Here is a 22,983-nt window from a genome sequence, read left to right as displayed (position 1 = left end):
ATTTTGTGTTTACTTCTCTCTCACTTTACGTAATGCTCGTCCACTTGTTTTGTGTTTCTTCTTGGTCTACTATGTTTGTTGCTCATCTAACCAAAAAAGGTGTACATCTTCCCATTGCTTAACTATGGTTATAAAGGGACAGTCATCATACGGAGAGAGAAATGAATATACCCAACTCAATTCTACTTATCTCACATTGCCCTTTTTTTTTTTTTTACGTTATGTACTAAGTATGTGTGATTTGTTAAAGCATTTAATGAGAAAATGCATATCGTATATTTATCAACAACTTATTATTTTATTTTTTATTTCAACTTAATTTTATTTTAATTTCTACTTAATTGTATTTTAAACATGTCCATTTTTTTCACTCCGATATTTTGAGCCTAGTCTGATATATTTGCAATATGTTTACATAAAATATTTTTGCCGATCCGTATTTTGACTCGATTTTTCATCGAACTTTTTACAATAAAAACGATTTATTTTCGATTTTATGGTGAGCCGATATATTGATCTTCCCCGACTTGCTAACTATGGTCATAAGTCGAATATCGCTGCTTCACGTCATTGAGTTTATCACTGAAAAATGCAATGGGTCCATTTTCTTGACTCAACACAGCTCCAATTCTCACATGAGAGGCATCACACTCTACCTCGAATGGTTTATTGAAGTCGAGCAAAGGAAGGATTGGTGCATGGGTCATCCTCTGCTTAAAATCCTCAAAAGCCTTTGTAGTTGCAGGAGTGCACCAGTAGCCATCGAACTTTAAACACTTAGTGATTGGCACCATGACAATACTGAAATTTCGAATGAAGCTCCTATAATATGGGGCAAGTCCATGATAACTTCACAATTCAGTCGTATTGGCTAATCAACTATTTCCTAAACTTTCTCGAGATCCACCTTAGCACTATCTGAAGAAACCACAAAACCCAAGAACACCAAACTGTTCGTCATGAAACTGCACTTCTTAAGGTTAACATACAATTTCTTAGCCCTCAAAACAGTAAACAATTGATACAAATTATCGAGATGTGCCTTTGAATTAGTGCTATACACCAAGATATCATCAAAATAAACAATAAAAAGTGATGAACCCTCTATTAATACAGATTAGCTCAGCCCTTCCTCTTTATAACCACTATCATGAATTCATTGACCCCTCTAAGCCTCCATGCCCTTTACCATCCTTCAGCAAGACTGTCTCGGGGAAATCTTAAGTTCAGACTTCAGCAACAAACACTCCATCCACCTCACTTCCTCCCCCCACACCTCTCCCCTGGACAGTTTCCATCATCACCATGCTGACCATCAGTTATTGAGTCTCAATGGTTTACTTGTTATCTCCTTCTCATTTTCCGGTGAGATCCAAGATAGATTGTCTTTCCTCTGCAACTCCTATGTAGCAACTTTCTTCCCGCAACGAAACGATTAGCGAGACATCCTAAGATGGTTTCATTCAGTTTTCAAGTCCAAGCCTATTTCTTGCGGAGCTCTGCATTGGGGCAGATATCTCATAATGATGCCAAAAGACTTTGCTGCTCCAACCTCATCCAATAACTTATCGTTCGGAGGAGGCCGACTAGCTTTGAATAAATAGAAGGAATCTTTGGATGCTACACCCTCTACAAAGTTCTGGTTTTGAGTTGAAGGTATCTTGTTGCACCTATGGACTCAATTTTTTTTCAAAGCAATAGGCAACTCTTGTGGGATTTTATTTCAGTTCATTGGAAGCCTTTTGGTGAATATCCCTTAGATTCTCTTATTCTCCTGGTTGAATCTCCTAATGATAAGGCTATTCCTACCGCCTTTCTGTTATATTTTAATGGATTTCTTGTATTGTTACAATCTCTATCCAAAGCACTGGTTCTCTAGTGTGCCATGAAAGCCCTCCCCGGGATCTTGAAAGATGGTCTACAGTAGTCCACGAGAAACACCCCAACTCCACTCATAACCTTGATAATATGGTTACACCATCTGTGTACTCCGCACCCCCTTACTCAACCCTTGCACATCGCAATCCTGATCTTGATCCACTTGTCCCTCGAATTGCCAACCTGCGCCACATGCACCTCGTGCATTTAGCCAGCAAACACCTGTCCTTGGTCTCATCTGAAGCTACATAGGCAGACCCGTGCCAAACAACCCATCTACTCTGACTTCACACCTCATCACACCATTCATCATCCGTCGCCTATTCCTTCTCGAAATAACCAATCTGCCTCCTTTCCCCATCACTCCCATCCTTCCTCATCCTATCAGTCGCTTGAACCCTCTTCCCAATCCTATCCATCTCAGATTTGTTGGCTCCCCACCTCCCGTTTGTTCCACAACTTGTCCATATCTGCCAAGTTCAAACTCTACAGTTTGCTCGGCCCTCCTCCTCCCCTTTTTTATACTCCACCTACTCATCAATTCAGTCGCACCTCTTCCTAGCTTACATCCCATATCTCAACAACCCAGATCCCTTCCAGGTCCTCCCTTCCTCTTCTTTTAGCCCTTCTACCTTCGCACCCCTACCCTCAACCGCTTCCCTCTTTACCCTATCCCCCTTCCCCTGTTTCTCTCTTTCTGTCCTTTTCTCACCCAAGCTCCCAGTCTCCTTTCGTCGATGACCCTGTTTCTTCGCCTCCCCCTTTACTCCCCCATGAGCCCTACCCCTCCAACCTCTCTCTCTCCTTGGCTGACAAAGATACCACCTCACAAAGCACCCCAAAGCCCCAACTGGTTTCCTCCGCGGTTGCTATTTATGACCATGTTTCTTCGCCCCTCCCTTTACTCCCCCATGACCCCTACCCCTCCAACCTCTCTCTCTCCTTAGCTGACACAGATACCACCTCACAAACCACCCCAAAGCCCCAACTGGTTTCCTCCGTGGTGCTATTTACCCAAAGGCACCCGAGGTCCCTCTTGGAGCACACGAGGTCCCTCTTGGAGCACCCGAGAACCCTACTGCTCTCGAGAACTCTATGGGACCTAGTTCCCTTGAGGCACCCGAGGATCCCACTGTGCCTCTTGAAAACTCAACGGCTCCGTCTCCTTTGCTTAGGTCGTTGATGACTCCATAGAGGGAGACAGTGACGGGAGGAAAAGAGAAGAAAATTCAAATGGGACATTTATGGAAGAATAAGGGATGCGAAATATGTATAGACTCATGGGGTTCGAATATGACGGTCCAGAAGGACCTGCTAACAGATTCATGACAACTGACACTCAGAGCAGGATGCAGTGAGATTCAAAGGTTAAAGAGAATTCTGTAACCTCTTTTCCTCCTTACCTTTTGCCGGAAAGCGTTTAGATTGCCCTCCCTCTTCTTCCACTGTTGACCGCCTGAGGAGGTCTCCCAAACTAGCCTCCTCCTCTTTATTTGTTTCTAAAAAATGAAATTACTCATCTGAAATGTGAGAGGGCTAGGACAAACCTCAAAGAAGGACGCAGCCAAAGCCTTCGCCTCCAAGCTTACTCCGACGATTCTTGCTCTATTAGAAACCAAGTTAGCATACCCAAATCTCCAACTCATCTGCCGGGTATAGCGCAAAAGACCATGCTAGTGAGTCTTATTACAGGCGAATGGGGCCTCTAGAGGTATTTGGGTGGTCTGAAACCCCTTTGATCTTACTCTAAACTCCCACTTTTTGGGGGGAGTTTTCTGTCACCCTTCTCCTCTCCAACATATCAGATGGGACCCCTTGGAAATTCTCAGTTGTATATGCACCAAATTTACAATCACTGTTCCATTCTGCTTGATACAAATATTATTACTAGGGGTCCCAGACCTGTCAGATTTGAACTTCATTGGCTTCAAGAAGAGCCCCTTCATACTCTTATCCAAACCTGGAGGAGATCCTTTGCTTCCCAAGTTACGGGTAGAGCAGGTTACATCCTGCAGATCAAACTCCAACTCCTAAAATCAGCCCTCAAAAAATGGGGAAGCTCCATCCCTTGAAACTTCTCCCATGCCACTGTTAGAAACTATCAAGAATTTGGATATTCTCTAAGAATCTAGATCTCTGGATGCCTCAGAGCAAGAACTTAGATCCAAGTCTAAACTAGAATACCTTTCTACTCTCAAGAAAGAAGAGATTTACTGGTTCAAGAGATCAAGAGTTTCGTGGTTGAAAGCGGGGGACCATAACACGGCCTTTTTTTATCCGATAGCGAAGTGTCGGAGAAGAGACAACACTATCTCGATGATCAAAGTTATCAACACCTACCTTACCCAACCTGGAGACATAGATCAGCTATCATAGAGTTCTTTCAAACTCTATGCTCTGCTCCCTCTGGCTCGAGACCGAGAATGAGATTTCTTAACTTTCTCTGAAGACCAAGTTGTTTAGTTAGCCCCTTTACAGAGGAAGAAATCTTACAAACTATCAATGCTCTAGCCAAAGACAAGGGCCCAAGACTTGACGGTTTTCCAATTGCTCCTTTCAAGGCTTTTTGGGAAACCTTATGTCCTAATCTCCTCCTCTTTTTTGAGAAATTCTTTCAAAGGGGAACCCTCCACAAAGCCTTAAATTCCACCTTCTTAGCTCTGGTTCCTAAAGTCCTTGCCTCTAGGCTTCAACTTATCCCCCCCTCCATCAGCTCCTCCTCTCAATCTGCTTTCATAAGAGGTAAACGGATTCTCGATGGGGCTTTAGTGGCCCACGAGTGTATTCACTCGAGACACCTGTCTAAACAACTAAGCCTTATCTTCAAAATTGATTGGGGAAAAGTTTGACCATGTGGACTGGTCAATATTGGACGAGTCCATGGCAAGAATGGGCTTTGGGGAAAGATGGAGAATGTGAATGAGAGGTTGTTACTCCCATCCACACTTCTCTATTCTCACCAATAGAACCCCAAAAGGACTTTTCCCTTCCTCGAGAGGTCTCTGTCAAGGAGACCCATTTTTTCCCTTCCTGTTTGTAATTGCGGGAGAAGTTTTCAGCCACTCTATCTCCAGAAGTTACCAAACAAGACTCCTCTCTGGCTTCAAAACCAGCAAACATGGCCCAACGATGTCTCATCTTCAATACGCGGATGACACCCTGGTGTTTATGAAAGCCTCTCCAAGCGAAGTCGATACCCTCAAATTGTTCCTCAATTGTTTCTAGACAGCAGCAGGGTTCAAAGTTAATTTGTAAAAATCCAAAATCTTGGGTGTGACAATGACAACCATAGAGGTTAGATCTCTTGTGCCAAGCTGGTGGTGTTATGTAGACGAACTCCCTATCACCTACCTTGGTCTGCCTCTAGGACTTGGGAAAGCAAAAGAGACAATGGTCCCATATCCTATATAAGGTAGATAGGTGTCTGGCAGGGCGAAAGGGCAGATTCCTTTGAACGGTAGGTAGAACGACTCTGATTAAAGCTACTAGCAAGCTCCCCAATTTACCTCATGCCCCTCTTCCATATGCCTGCACAGATGGCTAATCATCTAAACCAACTGATGAGAAACTTCTTATGGTCGGGGCAGGATGAAAAGGAGAAGTTTCATCTAGTAGCTTAGGACAAAGTTTGCCGACCCAAAAATCAGGGTAACCTAGGTATCAGAGTCCTCCGAAAACACAACCTGACTGTCCTCAAGAAATGGTGGTGGCGCCTTGCCACTCAGCCAAATTCTCTTTGGACACATATCCTAAGGCATAAATATCGTATCGCAAAGGGTGCTTGGATTCCTGAGAGGATTCAGCGGCATAACGCTTCAGGAGCCTGGAAATCATTCTCAACAGTCGTCACTTTTTTCAAAAGGTCTGTAAGATTCCACCCAAAGTTCTGATCAGCTTTGTGATTAGGACCTCCCCCCCTGCGTGAGGAGTTCCCAACACTCTACTCACTAGCTCGAAACAAAGAATCTTCAATAGCAGAGGAGATGACGACCATTGGAGGGCGAAGAGCTTGGAACCCCTCTTTCCGAAGGAATCTAACATAAGAGGAAACCAGCCACTTCCAGGCTCTCTCAACAACCCTACACTCTATCTTAATCCTACCTCAAGGTAACAATGATATTGCTTGGACCCTAGCCTCTTCAAGGATCTTCTCAGTTGCCTCTTTCTATAAAAGCTTAACCCTTTCACCTACCCTCTCGAGATCTTACAACTTGGTACAGTCTAGAGTTTGGGCCACCATTGCTCCACCTAAAGTCTAGACCCTTAATTGGCTATCCCTCAAACCACAAGATCTTTTCAGGTATCCCAGGGAGTTTCTTCCCAATGGCATAACGTCCTTCTCCATCAAACACAAATGGTCACAAGGCCAAATAACTGGCAACCTCCTCCTGAGGGAAAAAGCAAGTTAAATTTTAATGGGTGCATCCTAGGTAATCTGGGAGTGCTAGACATAAGGGAAACACCATTTCTTAAATTTTTATTGGGCCCCATACATTTTCCCAGCCGGCCGAGGTCAATAGGCTCTTTGTTAGATATTTCAAAAATACTTTCTCCTCACCTACTTCTCTGAAACCTTCCCTAGAAAAAAATCTTCTCCTAGACTCTTTTTGCGGCATGGCTTGAAAGACCATTTTCCATAGAAGAGATCAGGATAGATATCTTTGACTTAGGGTGAGACAAAGCCCCAGTCCCAAATAGTTTCCCGGTTGCTATCTACCAGGACTTTTGGGATACTATGGCTCCTAACCTCACTGCTTTCTTCTCGGAGTTCTACTATAGAGGTCGTATTAACTCTGCTATCAATTGTACTTTCCTTGCTCTCATTCCTAAAGTCGAAGGGGCATAAAAACTTAGAGACTTTTGGCTTATCAGTCTGCTTAATTCTTCTTACAAAATACTAGCCAAAGTTCTAACCTCTCATCTACAGGCAGTCCTTCATTCCATTATTTGACCATTCCCAATCCACCTTCATTGCTAATAGGCAAATTCTAGATGGGGCTTAGTCTTTTCACGAAGCTATCCACTCTAGATTCCTTTATGAAGAGAATGGCACGGTCATTAAGCTTGATTGGGAAAAAGCTTGTGACCATGTTGATTGGAGTCTCCTTGACGAGATTCAATCTCGAATGGGATTAGGTAGTAATGGAGATCCTGGATCAAGGAGTGCATCTCTAAGCCCCATTTCTCTTTCTTCATCAAAGGCTCCCTAGTGGGCTTTTTCTATACCTCTGTAGGCCTTAGACAGGGAGACCCTCTCTCCCCTTTTGTGTTAACCCTTATTGGGGAACTCTTCATCAAATCCATTCCTAGACTCTTTGATCACAAAACCCTCAAGGGTTTCCAAACATGTCCCACTGGACCCATCCTTACTCACCTTCTCTGTGCCGATGACACCCTTGTTTTCTTAGACGTCGAGATCTCCCAGGTAGATAGTCTTTGGCTCTTCCTTATGTTTTTTGAAGTGGCCACTGTCATGAAAGTTAATCTCTCTGAGACCAAAATCTTAGGCATCAAGGTCTGCATCATTGAGCTTTCCATCCTTGCCCAACGTCTTGGGTGTACAATTGATTCCGTCCCTCTACTTACTTGGGCCTTCCTCTCTGTTTTGGGAAACCTAGAAAACAACTCTAGGACGACAACCTTATTGAAAAATTCACCAGGAAGTTTTCTAATTTGAAGGGTAGCTTCCTATCATTGAGGGGTAGAATCACCCTCATTATTGCCACCCTCTCCAACATCCCCATGTATCAGATGTCCATTTTCCAATGTCTTATTTCAGTGGCTAATCGCCTAAAGAAACTCATGAAAGACTTTATGTGGTGTGGTACTTCAAAAGATTTCAAATTCCATTTAGTTTCTTGGGATAAGATATGTTGCCCTAAAATCTTTGGTGGCATGGGTTTCAAAAAAATCAGACTTCTGAATCTTGCTCTTCTTGGCAAATGGTGGTGGCGTTTCACTTCTCCCCCACCCTCTCCTTTAGAAAACCATTGTTCATGATGACAATGAATGGTTACCCCACTCCCTACCTTTCAAGCTTCCGGAGCCTGTAAATCTATCTCATCTGCCAAATCCTATTTCTTAGCCCAAACTAGATTCAACTTCGGTAATGGATACAAAACTAGATTCTGGAAAGATCTTTGGTTAGGAGAGCAACCTTTCTACCATCTCTTCTACCCTCTACTCCTCCTCGCATCTGATCAAGACGCCATCATCGCCCACTACGTTGAACGTACAAGCAGCTCTCTCATCTAGACTCTCATCTTTAGAAGCAACCTTCTCGACTCTGAATTGCCTCTGTTAAGCTCACTCCTCCTAAATATTATCTCCCCCCCCCCCCCCCCTATTTTTCCAAGGAGGATTCTTTAATTTGGGCTCCAAACCCATCTGGCTTCTTTTCTATCGCATCTTTCTATGCCAGCCTCCTCCCTAACTTAAATCCTTGCCCTCTCCTTAATAAAATCTGGTCCATCCCAATCCCTCTTAAGGTTTAGGCCTTCCTGTGGATCCTTTGCCAAGGTAATGTTCTTTCTTTAGACCAACTTCAGAGGAAGGGTCTCTTGCTTTCTAACTGTTGCATCATGTGTCCTCAAAACGAGGAAGATATATCTCATCTTTTCATCTATTGCCCCTTTTCTGCTTCCCTTTGGTCCAATATTATTCAACGCTTTAACTTATCTTGGGCTACTCCTCAAAACATCCCTGACCTTTTCTAGGCTTTCTTTTCGCCACCCTTTCTCCCTAATGCCATAAAGCTTTGGCACATTGCTTTTACAACCCTGCTTTGGTCGGTCTGGCTGGGGAGAAATGTGAGGACTTTAGAGGTATAGCTAAATCTATCCCCTCTATCTCATAATCTTTAACCTCTCTAATCTCCTTTTGGGTCTTTATTAACCATTTCTTCTCTTGTATTCCAGCCTCGTTTTTATATGGTAGTTGGTTAAGTTTTTTCGATTTGGAAACCTATGTTCCTAGTATTAGAGTCTCTTAGAGTGGGCCTCCATAGGGTACCCTCAAGCTTAATACGGACGATTCATCCTTTAGCAACCCTGGCCCCTCAGGCTATGGGGGGGACATTTTTGGCTCCTTTTCACCCCCCCCCTGGGAGTTACAGATTCCATCTTTGCAGAAACAAGAGCCTTGTTGAAAGGACTCAAGAAATGTGTACTACATGCTGTAAATTTTTCAGTTGTTCAAGTAGATTGTGACTCACTAAGCGTGATCACATGGGCATCCAAACTAGCACCACTGCCATGGAAACTGATTTCTCTCTTCGATCATATCTACTTCTTGTGCAATAATCTCCCTCATGTCACCTTCAAGCATATCCTAGGGCCGCAAACTCTGACAAACATAGCCTTGCTATAGAAGGAGTTCATAATTCCTTTCCAGCCATCCACTTCTTTAACTAAGTACGCTAGTTTTTTCTCTTTCCACTTCCTCTCTCTTTTAACTCTCTTGTCTGCTTTCTCTCTCCTCCCTTTTTCTCTCCCCTATCTATCCCCCCCTCCCCTCCCCTCTTATCTATGAAATAAATAAATAAAAAAGAGAAAAAAAAGTAAAAAACATAAAATAGAAAAAGAAGAAAAAATAAAAAAGCAAAAAATAAAAAATAAAAGAAAATAAAAGAGAAAATAGAAAGGGGAAAATACAAGTTTTCATTTGTTTTTTTCCCCTGCTGTTAACAACTTCTCATTCTTCCCCCACCTTTCTCCTGTTTTTGACTTCTCATCTCTTCCCCCATTCTCTTCCTCCCCCCTCCAGTTTTTCGACAACCTCTCCACACTTTAACCTCTCTATCTCTCAGTAGTCTCCTTGATCTCTAACCTCCCTCTCGCTTTATCTTATTTATTTTTTCTTCCTTGCTTTACTTGCTCTTTTCCCTCCTGAAACCTCTACTTAAACTTCTTTCCATTTATCTTCTTTGTCTCCTTTCCATCTTCATCTTAAGTTTCTTTCTCCTCCCACCACCTCTACTCCATATTCTTGAAGCCCTTCTCACTCTTCTTTTTTCACTCTATCTATCCATCATTATTGTCCTCCTATCTATCTTCCACCATGTCTCTTGAAACCTTGGGTTTCCTTCTAGCCCCTCTCACGCTTCTGCAGCAGTGGTCAATGGGATAGTCCCTATCACATCTCGTTAGCACAGATTTTCCTGCTGTCTCCTGGCAGAAGGGGTGTAGGGGCAGCTCGCGCTCACGGTAGCAGGGGTCTCCCTTTGTGCCTTGGCATACTAGTTTCAAGCAGCAGCTCACACTCATTTTTTGGTGACAAAATACAATCTATCTTGGTCATGTCCTGCCTCAGTAACAAGATTCTCCTACTAGCCTCTGGCAACAGGGGTCTAAGGATCAGCTGGCACTCATCTTTTGGCCATTGTATACATTCCAAGCTGATGGACACCCTTTGTGGACTTTCAAAGTCGATGCTTTCCACTTCTTTTTGTTGACAATTTTAGTTTTTTAATTGCTCTTGTATATGTACTTTATTTTCTTCTGCTCTAGGTTTGCTTCTTCTCTATCCTCTCTCTTGGAATCTGAGCACCCATTTTGTGGGCTGCCAATTTTTACCACTTCAGTGGCAATGTAACTACAGTTTATTTATCTATACAAGTCAAACAGTTAAAAAAAAAAAAAAAGATACCATCAAAATACATGACTACAAAGTTGCCAAAGAAATCTCGCAAGACTCGAGTCATTAAGTGCATGAAAGTGCTAGGTGTGTTGAACAATCCAAACGGCATGAGAAGCCACACATACAAACCACTCTTCGTCTTAAAGGCTGTCTACCACCCATCCCCCTCTCGAATTCAAATATGGTGAATATGCACTCCTCAAATCTATCTTCGAGTACACCAAAGAGCCAACCAATATATCTAACATTCATCAAGTCTTGGAATTGGAAATGGTACTTAATGGTAATATTGTTTATGGCTAGGCTATCAACACACATGCGCCATGAGCCATCTTTCTTAGGTGTGAGCAGTGCTGGGATAGCATACGTGCTCATACTTGGTCAAAACAATCCCTTAGACAACAATTCATTAACTTGGAGATGTAACTCCTCATGCTCCTTAGTAATCATTTGATATGTTGGTAAATTTGGCAAACTAGATCCCGGAATGACAATACAATGTTGTATACTCTTTACTGATGGTAATCCAGTTGGTAATTTTTCCAGTATAAGGTCAACAAATTCACTCATTAGAGGCTTAAGGGTTTTGGGCACCATAGAACACTACCCCAAGTTATTTTAACCATCATGAAAACTTTGTCCATTTCTTCACTAGCTTCTACAGATTGTTGATGCGAGAGCAAAGCCACACCCTCTTCATTGATGGATTTAGGTGATACTTCCTCTTACAACGGCAACAAAACAATCTTTTGCCCATGTTTCAAAAAATTCTAAGTGTTATGATCACCATTATGAAATGTCTTGCGATCATATTGCCATGGGCGACAAGGCAATATATGGTATGCATTCATTGGTGCAACATCACACCACTTCTCAGCTTTACAAAATATTTCAATAAAAAATTTACCAAGACAACGGGAATTAAAGGGTACCTGAACTCCTCTTTTGAACCAAGCAATGTAGTAGGGCCGTGGGTACTTTACCTCCTTTAGCTCTAACTTGTTTACGGCCTCCTTTGACACCACGTTCTAGCAACTGCCATTGTCGATGTTTAGGTTTCACACTCGCCCATCACGATTACACCTATTGTGATAGATATTTGATCTCAACAAACCATCATCTTGTGAGGCTTTAGGAAGAGAGAGAACCCTTCGGACCAGCAACATCTCTCATTGGTCCGCAGGCACCTCCTCTCCTTGATCATTTTGACCGACCTCATCATACACCGGCTCTCTAAAATCAGCAACTGCCTCCTCTTCTATCTCACCAATTTCCTCAAACTTGGCAAGATTAACATACCATTGGAGCCGATGGGCACTCTGCTGCCCTATGACCCACTTCATTATACCAGAAACACCATACACCGGATTGCTCATTTGTTCGGGCTCGCAATTGAGTGTTGTAGGGTGGTGTAACATCTAATCGATCACTTGACATCTACTAGGGCCAAGAACTCCCTGGGTTGGAGGCATCACCCTCTTGGGTTATGATGTGCCCACACATGCCCTCCAACTAGTGCTCCTTTTTTGCCTCTCCTCTGCTCGCAATGCCTGATATGCCATTTCTATTCGGGGCACGTGTTGCAAGGAAAGTTCACATGGTATTTGAAGCCGCAGATCCGAGATATACCTTACCACCCATTGGTCCTCTGTCTCATCCAACCCCATGCACAAGGACAAGCGATGGAAGTCTTTCGCACACTCACGGAATGACTTCAATCCTTGATGCGATTGATGGAACTATTTATACATGGTTTTTACAGAGTTTGGAGGAAGAAATTGCTCATACAACTTTATCATCATTTTTGCCCAGGTTCGAATCTTATATTTTCCCTTTCACAATCTTGCTTCCTTAACTTGATCCCACCAAACACATGCTCATGCAACTTTGCCCTCATTTTTGTTGAAGTTCGAATCTTAGCTTTTCCTTTTTGCAATATTGCTTCTTGAACTTGATCTCACCAAATGGATGCAAGTCCCCACCGCTTAATTGCAACTAATTTTACTTTCTTTGAATCTGACAAATCCTTCCATTCAAAAACTCTTTCTACTGTGCTCAACCAACCTAAAAACTCTTCTGGTGATAAACTACCGGAAAATTCAGATAAGGCAACTTTAATACATGAGTCATCTTTGCGGCGTCATGCTCGCCTACTCCTCCCATTTTGGATACTTGAGTCACCATCCGACTCATGCCTTCGCTGAGACCTTTGTTTACCAACAATTTTGCTTGAATCAGTCCCCAGTTCTGAGCTAGAAGAAGTCGTCTTCACCTCTGACTGACGGTGTTCACCAAACAAGCCCTCATGTATGGGATCTATGACCGGGGATCTCACATTTTGCTGATTTCTATCTTGCAAAAGTACAATCATCGACTCCATTAGATTGTGCACAGTCGCTACCGACCTATTGAGTTCACGGCCTACATTTCTTCGAGCACGACCCTTACCTCGAAGCAGCCATCATGATTGACAAAGCCCACTGACTGTAGCATATATACCAAATGGTGCAAAATCAATACCAAAAAGTATAGATTCGAGGCAGATTAGCCCCGGCTTCCTTGACCTCGATCAAGGGAATGAAGAGGAAGCAGCGTTTTAAAAAACGCCGAGTCGAACCGGACTCGCCCGGTTCGACTCGAAAATCGAGAAAAGGAACCGGATAAATTAAAAAATCGGAAATCGTCCGGTTCTAGAGAGAACCGGACGATTCCGCACAGTGACTCGCAGATTCACTGTGCGGAATCGGCGAGTCCGTGAAGAACACGGGTTGCACAGTGTTCTTCACGGGATTCTTTGAAATTTGTCATTTTTTGATCATTTTTCTTGTTTTTTTTGGCATGTGATCTGACTTGCAGGCTGTAAATAGCTTTATTCAGCTTTTTCAAAGATTAAATGGTGGAAAAATTTGTTGTTCTTGGATCACGAAAAATTCGGTGTTTAGGGTTTCCGCCTTTTCTGAAATTTCATGCCAAATAGGGCATGAATCTTTCAAAATTTGTAGGCATTTTGATCTTAAAGCTGTGAATCAAAACCTTTTGTTACTAATTTGTGATAATCGTTGAGAAAAACAGAGTTTTTTGGAGATTGAAGGCTTCGGTTCACAAAATCAGGTAAGAACTTTGGGTTTTTTTTTTTTCCGCCATTTGATTTATTTCACGGCATATTTTGAACGTAATGAGTTCAATAATTATGGTTTTTAATCTTTATTGTGTCTAGTATGATTTAAAATTTTCAATTTTACGTAATCTGGTCAATTATAGCAAGAAATTTGATATGAACACTGAGATGCCTGCGGAACCAAATCCCGCTGTTTTTTTTTTTTTTTTTCCCGCCTTTTGATTTTGTTTTCATGATATATTAGAAATAATGTGTTAAAAATTTAGGGTTTTGATTCCTTATATTGTTGTTTATCAGAAAATATACTCAATTGGATGTAATTTATTCACTTAGAGGTGAATTTTTGAGTTAAAATCGCTCATGTAAAGCGACTCTATGAAGAACAGAAATTTTTTTTTTTTTTTTTTTTTTTTTTTTTTTTTTTTTTTGTAGCCCATGATAGAATTTTTGTAATCCATGATCGAATTTCTTGTAATCCATGATCGAAATGTTCGTTTCTTTTTCTTGTAATCCATGATCGAATTTTATTTTTTATTTTTTATTTTTGTAACCCATGATAGAATTTTTTGTAATCCATGATCGAATGTTTTGTAATCCATGATCGAAATATTTGTTTTTTTTTGTAATCCATGATCGAATTTTTTGTTTTTTGTTTTTTATGTAACCCATGATAGAGTTTTTTGTAATCCATGATTGAATTTTTTGTTATCCATGATGTAATTGTTTTTTTCTTTTTTTGTAATCCACGATCGAATTTTTTGTTTTTTTTTGTTTTTTTTTTTTGTAATCCATGATCGAATTTTATGTAATCCATGATCGAATTTTTTGTAATCCATGATAGAATTTTCTGTAATCCATGATCGACTTTTTTGTAATCCATGATCGAAATGTTTGTTTTTTTTACTTGTAATCCATGATCGAATTTTTTGTTTTTTTTTTTTTTTGTAACCCATGATTGAATTTTTTGTAATCCATGATTGAATTGTTTTTTTCTGTTCTTGTAATCCACGATCGAATTTTTTGTTTTTTTATGTTTTTTTTTTTTTTTGTAATCCATGATCAAATTTTATGTAATCCATGATCGAATTTTTTGTAATCCATGATCGAATTTTTTGTAATCCATGATCGAATTTTTTGTTTTTTTTTTTTTTTGTAACCCATGATTGAATTTTTTGTAATCCATGATCGAATTGTTTTTTTCTGTTCTTGTAATCCACGATCGAATTTTTTGTTTTTTTATGTTTTTTTTTTTTTTTTGTAATCCATGATCGAATTTTATGTAATCCATGATCGAATTTTATGTAATCCATGATCGAATTTTATGTAATCCATGATCGAATTTTCTGTAATCCACGATCGAATTTTTTGTAATCCATGATCGAATTTTTTGTAATCCATGATCGAATTTTTAGAAAATTTGTGATTTTTTTTTTTTAATCCATGATCGAACTTTTTGAAAATTTGTTAATTTTTTTTTTTAATCCATGATCGAATTTTTTGAAAATTTGCTGTACTTTTTTTTTTTATTTCTTTTTATCCATGATTTTATTTTTTGAAAAATGATGATTTTTCGAAAAGATGTGAAAATCGTGATAAAGATTTGATTATCATGATGTATTAAACCCAATTTTTAATTTTTATTGTTTGAGTTTGCTGTAAATTTTTTTTTTTTTTTCCATGATCGAATTTTTTGAAAAATGATGATTTTTCGGAAAGATGTGAAAATCGTGACAAGGTTTTAATTATCATGAGGTATTATATTTTAAATTTTTATTGTTAAAGTTTTTGTTGAAAAAATTGTATGTTGATGGATTATTTATGCAAAAAAATGCATGTTATTATATTTTTAATACAAAACTGTATTTTTTTTATCTGTTGTTCATGGATTTTTTAGTTGGAATGACTGATGTTAGCCGGCTCTTTGAAGAATTGTTTTTATTATTAATTTTTTAATGCAAAAAATGTATGTTCTTGATAATTGAGTTGTAGCCATGTTTGGAGCTTGCATTTTGTATTATTCTAAATGTTTGTAATTGATATGTATGAAAATATTATTGTCAAAAAATGTATTTTGCAATAACAAATAACAATGAATATGACTACATGAACTACCGCAACATATTATCACTACATATGGTGATTATTTTTCTTTTTGAACTGTCAGGTTAATTTAAACTTTTTACATCTTAAAACAGTTGAATCATGTCAAGATCTACAGAAGACCCTGCATGGCAACATGGGGTCAGACTTGATCCCAACAAGAAAGACAAAATTATTTGTAATTACTGTCAAAGAGTGATAAGTAGTGGGGTACATAGGTTCAAGCAACACTTGGCAGGGGTTAAGGAAGAAGTTTCTGCATGCACTAGTGTCCCTAGTAATGTAAAAAAACAGATGGTGGCAATTCTTAATGCTAGCAAAGGTAAAAAAATTGCCAAACATAGGATGAATGAGGAGATAGCTAGTTTATATACCCCATCAAGCAGGAATGATACAGAAGAGCAATATAATTATAACCTAGAAGAGCAATATAATAATGAGCTGGACATGGCCACAAGATTGAGTTTACATGAACAATATCAGAGGGAATGTGGGTTTAGAATGCCTGGTGGGTCTAGCTCAGACATGCATGGTGGGCCTAGCTCCGATATGCATGGTGGGCTTAGTTCAGATATGCATGGCGGGTCCAGCTCGAGCATGTATGGCGGGCCCAGCTCAAATATGTATGGAGGGGTTGGTGGCAATATGTATCAAGGAGAATCAGTTGTTGAAGAAATTGTTTCTAAGTTACCTAGGAGTGCCAGTATTGCAGGTCATGGTCGTAAAGACCCATTTCTCTCAAAGCCTAAGTCACAACAGATGACCCTAAAAGGCATGGTTAAAGGTACAAGAAACATGTTAGGGAGATATGTTGGTAAATGGTTCTACGATAAAGGGATTCCCTTTGATGCAGCCAATAGCCCATATTTTCCACCTATGATTAGTGCAATCCAAAGAGTCGGGCCAGGGGTAAAACCCCCGATGAAGAGGTAGAGGAAGTTAAAAAGTGGATTGAAGAATATAAACAGAGTTGGCCAAGGATAGGAATTACTCTCATGAGTGATGGTTGGTTGAATAAAGTTAGCAAAAAGGAGTTTTTAAACTTCTTAACCTATTCCCCAAAAGGTACAGCTTTTTTGTCTAGCAAAGACGTATCAGGGACGAAGAAGGATGCAAACTTCTACGTACGACTATATGATCTGATAGTGGAGGAGGTGGGAGATAAGCATGTAGTCCAGTTTATTATGGACAATGCGCGTGCATGTGTTTCTGCGGGCAGCAAGTTGATGGATAAGAGGAAGCATCTAGTATGGACCCCGTGTGCTGCACACAGCATCGATCTTATGTTAGAGGAAATCGGTGAGATCAAAATTGTGAAGGAGACTCTAGATGAAGCAAGGTTGGTGTCGAGATTTATATACAACCACTCTAAAATATTATTTCTGTTTAGAGAACACTCTAAGAAAAAAGAGATAATCAGGCCTGCCATAACCCGCTTTGCGACCGATTACTTAGCTGTGGACTCCATTCGACAATCTGAAGGTGCATTAAAGAGATTGTTTACTTGTGAAGAGTGGTTAAATGACCGCTTCTCGAAGTCCAGTACCGGTATAAAAGTGGATAACATAATCTCAAATAGGTTGTTCTGGTCTCGATGTTCCAGTGTTGTAGAGGCCACTGCCCCTTTGGTCACGGTGTTAAGAATGGTGGATGCTGATAAGAAAGCTACCATGGGTATCCTTTATGAAGGTATTGAGAGGGCGAAATCAGCTATTGGGGAGAAGTGTAATTTTGCTAGCAAAGTGATCGAGATTATAGAAAAGAGGTGGAACACCAAATTTGGACGTCCAATTCATTATGCTGGTAAATATATATTTATATCATTACAATGTTTCAGTTTAAATCATTTTTTTATGAAATTGTAAATGACATTTTTCTACCTATATATTTTTTAGGTTACTACTTCAACCCAAAATTTTTCTATTTGACACCTGAACAACCCCACAAGATTATGGAAGGGGTCAGATACATTATTGCAAGGTTGGAGAGAAGCCATCGAAACCAAGTAGCAGCAATACAAGAGGTATTATTTAATGTTTGGGTAAGAACTTCATTGAGTTGTTATATTTGTGAGGAATAATGCACTAAAACGTAATATATTTGTTTTAGCTTGCTATGTATAGGGATGCTATAGGATCCTTCGGAACTAGACTTGCCAGAAATTCTCGAACTATGATGGATCCAGGTTATCCCCTCGCTAATATTTTGATTATTCATATATTTAATCTTATGAATTGTTCTTGCCCTTACAATGCTTTTTACATTTTAATCCAGCTGAATGGTGGGAGATATATGGTACTGATGCACCTCACCTAAAGAGGATAGCAATCAAGGTGCTCTCCCAGACATGTTCTGCTACTGGCTGTGAGCGCAACTGGAGTACGTTCCAATGGTTACACACTACGAGGAGGAATCGACTCGCTTCTGAGAAGCTTCATAAACTAGTCTACGTTCATTATAATTTAAACCTCAGAGAGCGACAAATAAGAAGGAAGCTTGAAGACTATGGGTCGATAGACTTAGACACAATATTTGTCATAGACACAGCAGACCAATGGGTAGTAGAAGAGGAGGAGCCAGTGTTGCACAAGAGAGCGTTCCTTGAGGCTATCGGTGATGAAGATATTGAAGAAAGTGATGAGCCGCATGAAAGAGGAAGCAGCCAGCCAATGTATCCACAATATGTCGGTGATATTGCACCTAATGAGGGAGAGTGGGAAGGGGGTCTAAGAGAAAATGAGAGAGATGATGATTCTGAGGCCACCTTATCCCAGCCATATTATTCACATATCGAGTCCCAACAGCAACAGTGTAGGGATGAGCACGACAGTGCAGGTGAGCATGAAGGATGGACAAGCTTCGGGGATTTTGGATTGGGAACACAACAAAACACTAACACTCAGGGATTTGGGAATAGTCAGACGCCCGCGAATATCGATGATTCGTTTTTAGATCGAATCAATGAATTGTCAAACGAATTCGATCAATGGCACCAGCGTGACCAAGAAGAACAACAACGTCGTCTATCATTTTATTTTTAGATCGTATGTTACTAATTTTATGCTTTATTGTAGTCCATGTATGTTGATATACTTATTCCATGATAATTCTATGTTTATCCTTTTGTGTGATGTAAATTAAATGTTGAATGGCGGTTCATGCAGGGAAAGAACATATCAATATTCGCATATTCATTCAAAAACATGAAAATTCTTAATGGAGTACCCTCATTTCTTATTGACTTCCTAAAAAACAATATTTATAATGAATTTTAATAATTTTTTCGGATTTTTTTGAAGCTTTATTCTGACCGATTCACCCGATTCCCGATCCGGATCGCCGATTTGCCGATCCGGATCGGTTTTTTGAAAGCCCGATCGGGGTCACCGATCCGGTTTTTAAACCATTGAGAGGAAGGGATCTTTAATTGTTCCCACTCAAGGTACTCCCGTTACCCAAGGATCATCCAACTGAAGGTACTCTCAATACACAAGGATGAGAACTCTCTCTTTCTCTCTCTACACAAAGGAGGAAGAAAATTTCATTGTCAAATTTTTAACAAAACCAACTAACTGTTACAACAATGTTCCATATATATAAACCAGTTTGCTGGAACTAGAAATGACCAAAAGACCCCTAATTAGGTGTGAAATTGACTTGATTACCCTTGTGTCCTATTTCCCCCACTTTCTTGCAACTCCTTGAACCCAAGGTCCCGTGCATGAAGCCAAAGTCCTATGCATTAAAACTACATAGTTTTAACTTTTGGACTCATGAAAACTTTCACACAATAAATTACTCATCTCTACACCAAATTCCCTAGACCTTAACAAATCTCAAAATGACTAACTAACAAAGAGAAAATGACAAAGTCATTCCGGGGCTGAAAACAATGAGAAAATCACAAGTACATGCCATTGACAAAATAAGATGCTAAAAATGACAAGCTCGTCCTGGTAACCAAAAAGAACTAAAAAATGACAAACTCGTCTCGAGAACCAAAAACTCGTGGATGTGATTGTATCAGTATTACTACACTAGTTAGTGCTCTTAACAGCCTCGATTTTTTTAACAAAAGGGAGCTCAGTCTGGTCTTGTATAATTTATCATCCGGTCCCAATGAAGTTCTAATTGAGCTCCCCTACATATTTGGATCGAGATCCTTAGATTTCCAGCATGTGCGGACAATGATCCCTCCCATACGGAGTTTTTTACTTGTCACGATCCTAATCCCAATCCCTATCCTTGATCTAATTGATATTAATATTGATAACTATGATTTAACCCCTAGTTATTGGGATCTCTCAAGGAGGTGGTCCCTCCAGCTCCAAAAGCTTGATCACACTCCAGGATAAGGGATCGTGATTCTGGGGTTTCTTTTATTTATTTTAGGGACCTAGATCCTTCGTTAATGGGATCCAGATCCCTCTTAGCCAAATAATGTATAAGTGTTTAATTAGAATAGATCCTCCACCTACTTGGAACTGAGCTTCTTCTATATACAGAGTGAGGTCCATCGACCCACTTGGAGATCATTTACAATGGGTCACTAGCATATTTTAGTTATTGTGAATGGCAAATCTTTTGTCCGAACTATGAGCTCAAGAAAATTTGACAAATTCCCTGCTTAGGGAGGTTTTTTATTTTTGTACGAACGACAATTTGTGCATGAAAAAGTGTTTTATGCATTAGAGAACGCAGTTCTACATATACGCCCCTTGACGCATCTAACATCCACCTTAAAGATGAATGTAAAAAGGTGGTGGTCCACCAGAACCCAAACATCGATGATGTAAAAAGAGAAGTCAAGAAATTATTACTTTTTATGTTCAAAATGCTTTTTTTTTTCCTTTACGTGTAAACCCCGAAATTTTTTGGTTCTAAAATCCATTTCTAAGATGGATTTCGGAGGGACGATTGATATGAATAGTTGAGTCTGCCAACTCATAAAAACGTCGTCCTTTATGTGAAAGCCTTGATTTCTTATATATTTTACATTTATAGTGTACACACCTTGTGAGTAGTAACTTTTGACTAGAGAGAGAGAAAGAGAGGGAGAGAGACCAGAATGTACAATGTACCCCCTGAGAGACAGAGAGAGATCTTCACCACTTGAGAGAGAGAGAGATCACTAGCCTTGTGAATCAGGATCAGTGATAGCATACCCAACTACTGTTTGAGAGAAATCTGAAAGTAAGTCGAGAGTACAATTGTTTTTTTTTTGTTTTTTTTTTTTAGCATTTACAATATAAAGGAGGAGAGGGGAAGAGTGAGTGAAAGATAAAATACCTTTGCCCTCTCGTTGACCATATCGCCCATTGGAATCTTAATTAAAAGGACCCAAACGAGGGCAAGGATATTGAGAATTAAGGTGTTCTTTGAATATTTAAAAATAAAAATAAAAAATGAAATAGTAGCGGATTTGAACCCATGACCTTGCTTTTCTAAAAGGCAAAGTATAGCCAAAATAAAGTTCCAAGTGCTTTTGACTGTTTTTGTTTTTATTTTTTAACATTTTTCCATTTTGCCGATTTAGACGATTTGGATTGCTGATTTAGGTGATTAGGATTGGGATGAGTGGGTGGAGTAGTGGACAATTCACCCTATTGATTATTTTTCTTAAAAGACTGCTTGAAACTAATTTATAAGGAGTTTGCCCATGAAGTTTGTTGGAATGTTCTTCATTGGTTCCTCTAAAAGATTATAAAAGTTTGGGTCGATAACTAATTTGTGAGCAGTAGAGCTGGATAGATAGAGTCAGTGTGGCTCTTCTTGTGACTTTGACAACATTTATAGCGTTGGGATCATGGGATGTATTATATAGTTAAAAAACAAATCGTCACACCAACGACCGTCTCTTGCCCTTGAATTTTTAATGTGTTTGTGATTGCCACTGGGAAATAAGTTTCTTTGTGAGTGGATTGCTTCGTTTATCATCATTTTTTTTCCTATCAGTCTGGTTTTAGTGTCCTTCTACACTCAGATCTTGATGGTTAATTGGTATACCAATTGAAAAGCATTGATATAGAGCCATAATTTTCTACCAAGTTTTTTGCAGATAACCAGCTTTTGCAATCTTAATTAGAGGCACTTCATCGCAATAATGTATATATATTTATGTGATTGTAGAGTCTTCGCAAGCACCTTCTTGAGGAACTGGAGCAGGCGTTTCCTGAAGAAGTGGATACATACAGAGAGATACGAGCAACTTCTGCAGCTGTAAGTTTTGGCATAAAAAAGATCTCTTTTAACTATCTCCTCTCCCTTCTATTTCATAACAACCCTGTTTTTGCTATTTTAATGTCCATTTGTCTTGTGAGTTATTTTTCTTAAGCAATTTCTGCAAACAAGAACTGAGAAGGCTAACCCAACATTCTACCGAATGGAGATATGAAGGTGAAAACAGAGCATTAAACCATATATGGCTGACTCTCTCTTCAACTCCTGGATTTCTTTTAGTAGTGCAGATCGCCATAGCCACACAGATGTGCGCATGTGCTTCTGGCACGAAGAGAGAGATTTTCAAAGGACACCACTGTGATCAGAATTGAAAATTGACTTTGGAGTTTTCGTATTCAGAAGTGGTTTCTAAATTTCTATTACTACGCTACATGATGCTCCCCGTGTTAGAGTTTTTATGGCCAAAGCTCCCACCATTGGGAGCAAGTTTTTGGTGATTATTATGCCAACTTTTTATGCATGCCACCCACGTGAAAATGGTCCCTATTTTTCATCAACCTTCTCCTTCTTTTTCTTTTTCTTTTTTGAAATGTTTATCAACCTTTATTTTATGTTCGTAAATTTGGTTCTGGTTAATTAATGCTCCATTTTTGTGGTTGGTGTTCTCTGTTTTTATCATATACTGAAAGCATTGGCTGTCCGCAAGCAATATGAACGTTAAATGCTAGCATTTATGCGGTTCTAGTGCTACAAACTCTTTTAAGTGACTTGAGAATAAGAAACTTAAAGCTCCATAAATAAATAGTGCAAAGAGTAGATCTATTGTTGGGGTGGCAATCGCCCGGTCGAGCCCACCCCGCCTTAAAAAACTATGGGCTGGGCAAGGGAATGTGACCTGAGGACCGGGCAACCACAGCCCAAGGGTAGGGCTGAGCTAGCTCTAGAACAAGGGTCGACACGCCCTGGTCCTCTTTTTACTTTGATTATTTCTTTTGTTTTTTGCCGATTTTATTTGTCTCGACCAAGCCTGGCCTGAATCTGGTATGGCTAGGGTTGTGCCAGGGCCTAGT

The 22,983-nt window shown here is 39.8% G+C and overlaps 2 long non-coding RNA genes across 2 annotated transcripts; both read left to right on the top strand.

Moving 5' to 3' along the window:
* Positions 1-1,159: 1,159 nt before the first annotated feature.
* On the top strand, positions 1,160-22,578 carry LOC148782760 (uncharacterized). The gene is made up of 2 exons (XR_016053115.1): positions 1,160-1,656; positions 21,863-22,578. It is a non-coding gene; the product is annotated as an uncharacterized LOC148782760 (long non-coding RNA).
* LOC148782761 (uncharacterized) lies at positions 17,000-19,052 on the top strand. Its single transcript, XR_016052215.1, has 3 exons — positions 17,000-17,536; positions 17,629-17,918; positions 18,275-19,052. It is a non-coding gene; the product is annotated as an uncharacterized LOC148782761 (long non-coding RNA).
* Positions 22,579-22,983: the final 405 nt, after the last annotated feature.

This window comes from Amborella trichopoda, chromosome 3 (assembly GCF_054954075.1).
Source record: "Amborella trichopoda isolate Santa Cruz 75 chromosome 3, AtrichopodaSantaCruz75HAP2 v2.0, whole genome shotgun sequence".
Taxonomy (NCBI): Eukaryota; Viridiplantae; Streptophyta; class Magnoliopsida; order Amborellales; family Amborellaceae; genus Amborella; species Amborella trichopoda.
The sequence above is the reverse complement of the archived record's forward strand: the minus strand, read 5'-3'. Positions and strand labels throughout refer to the sequence as shown.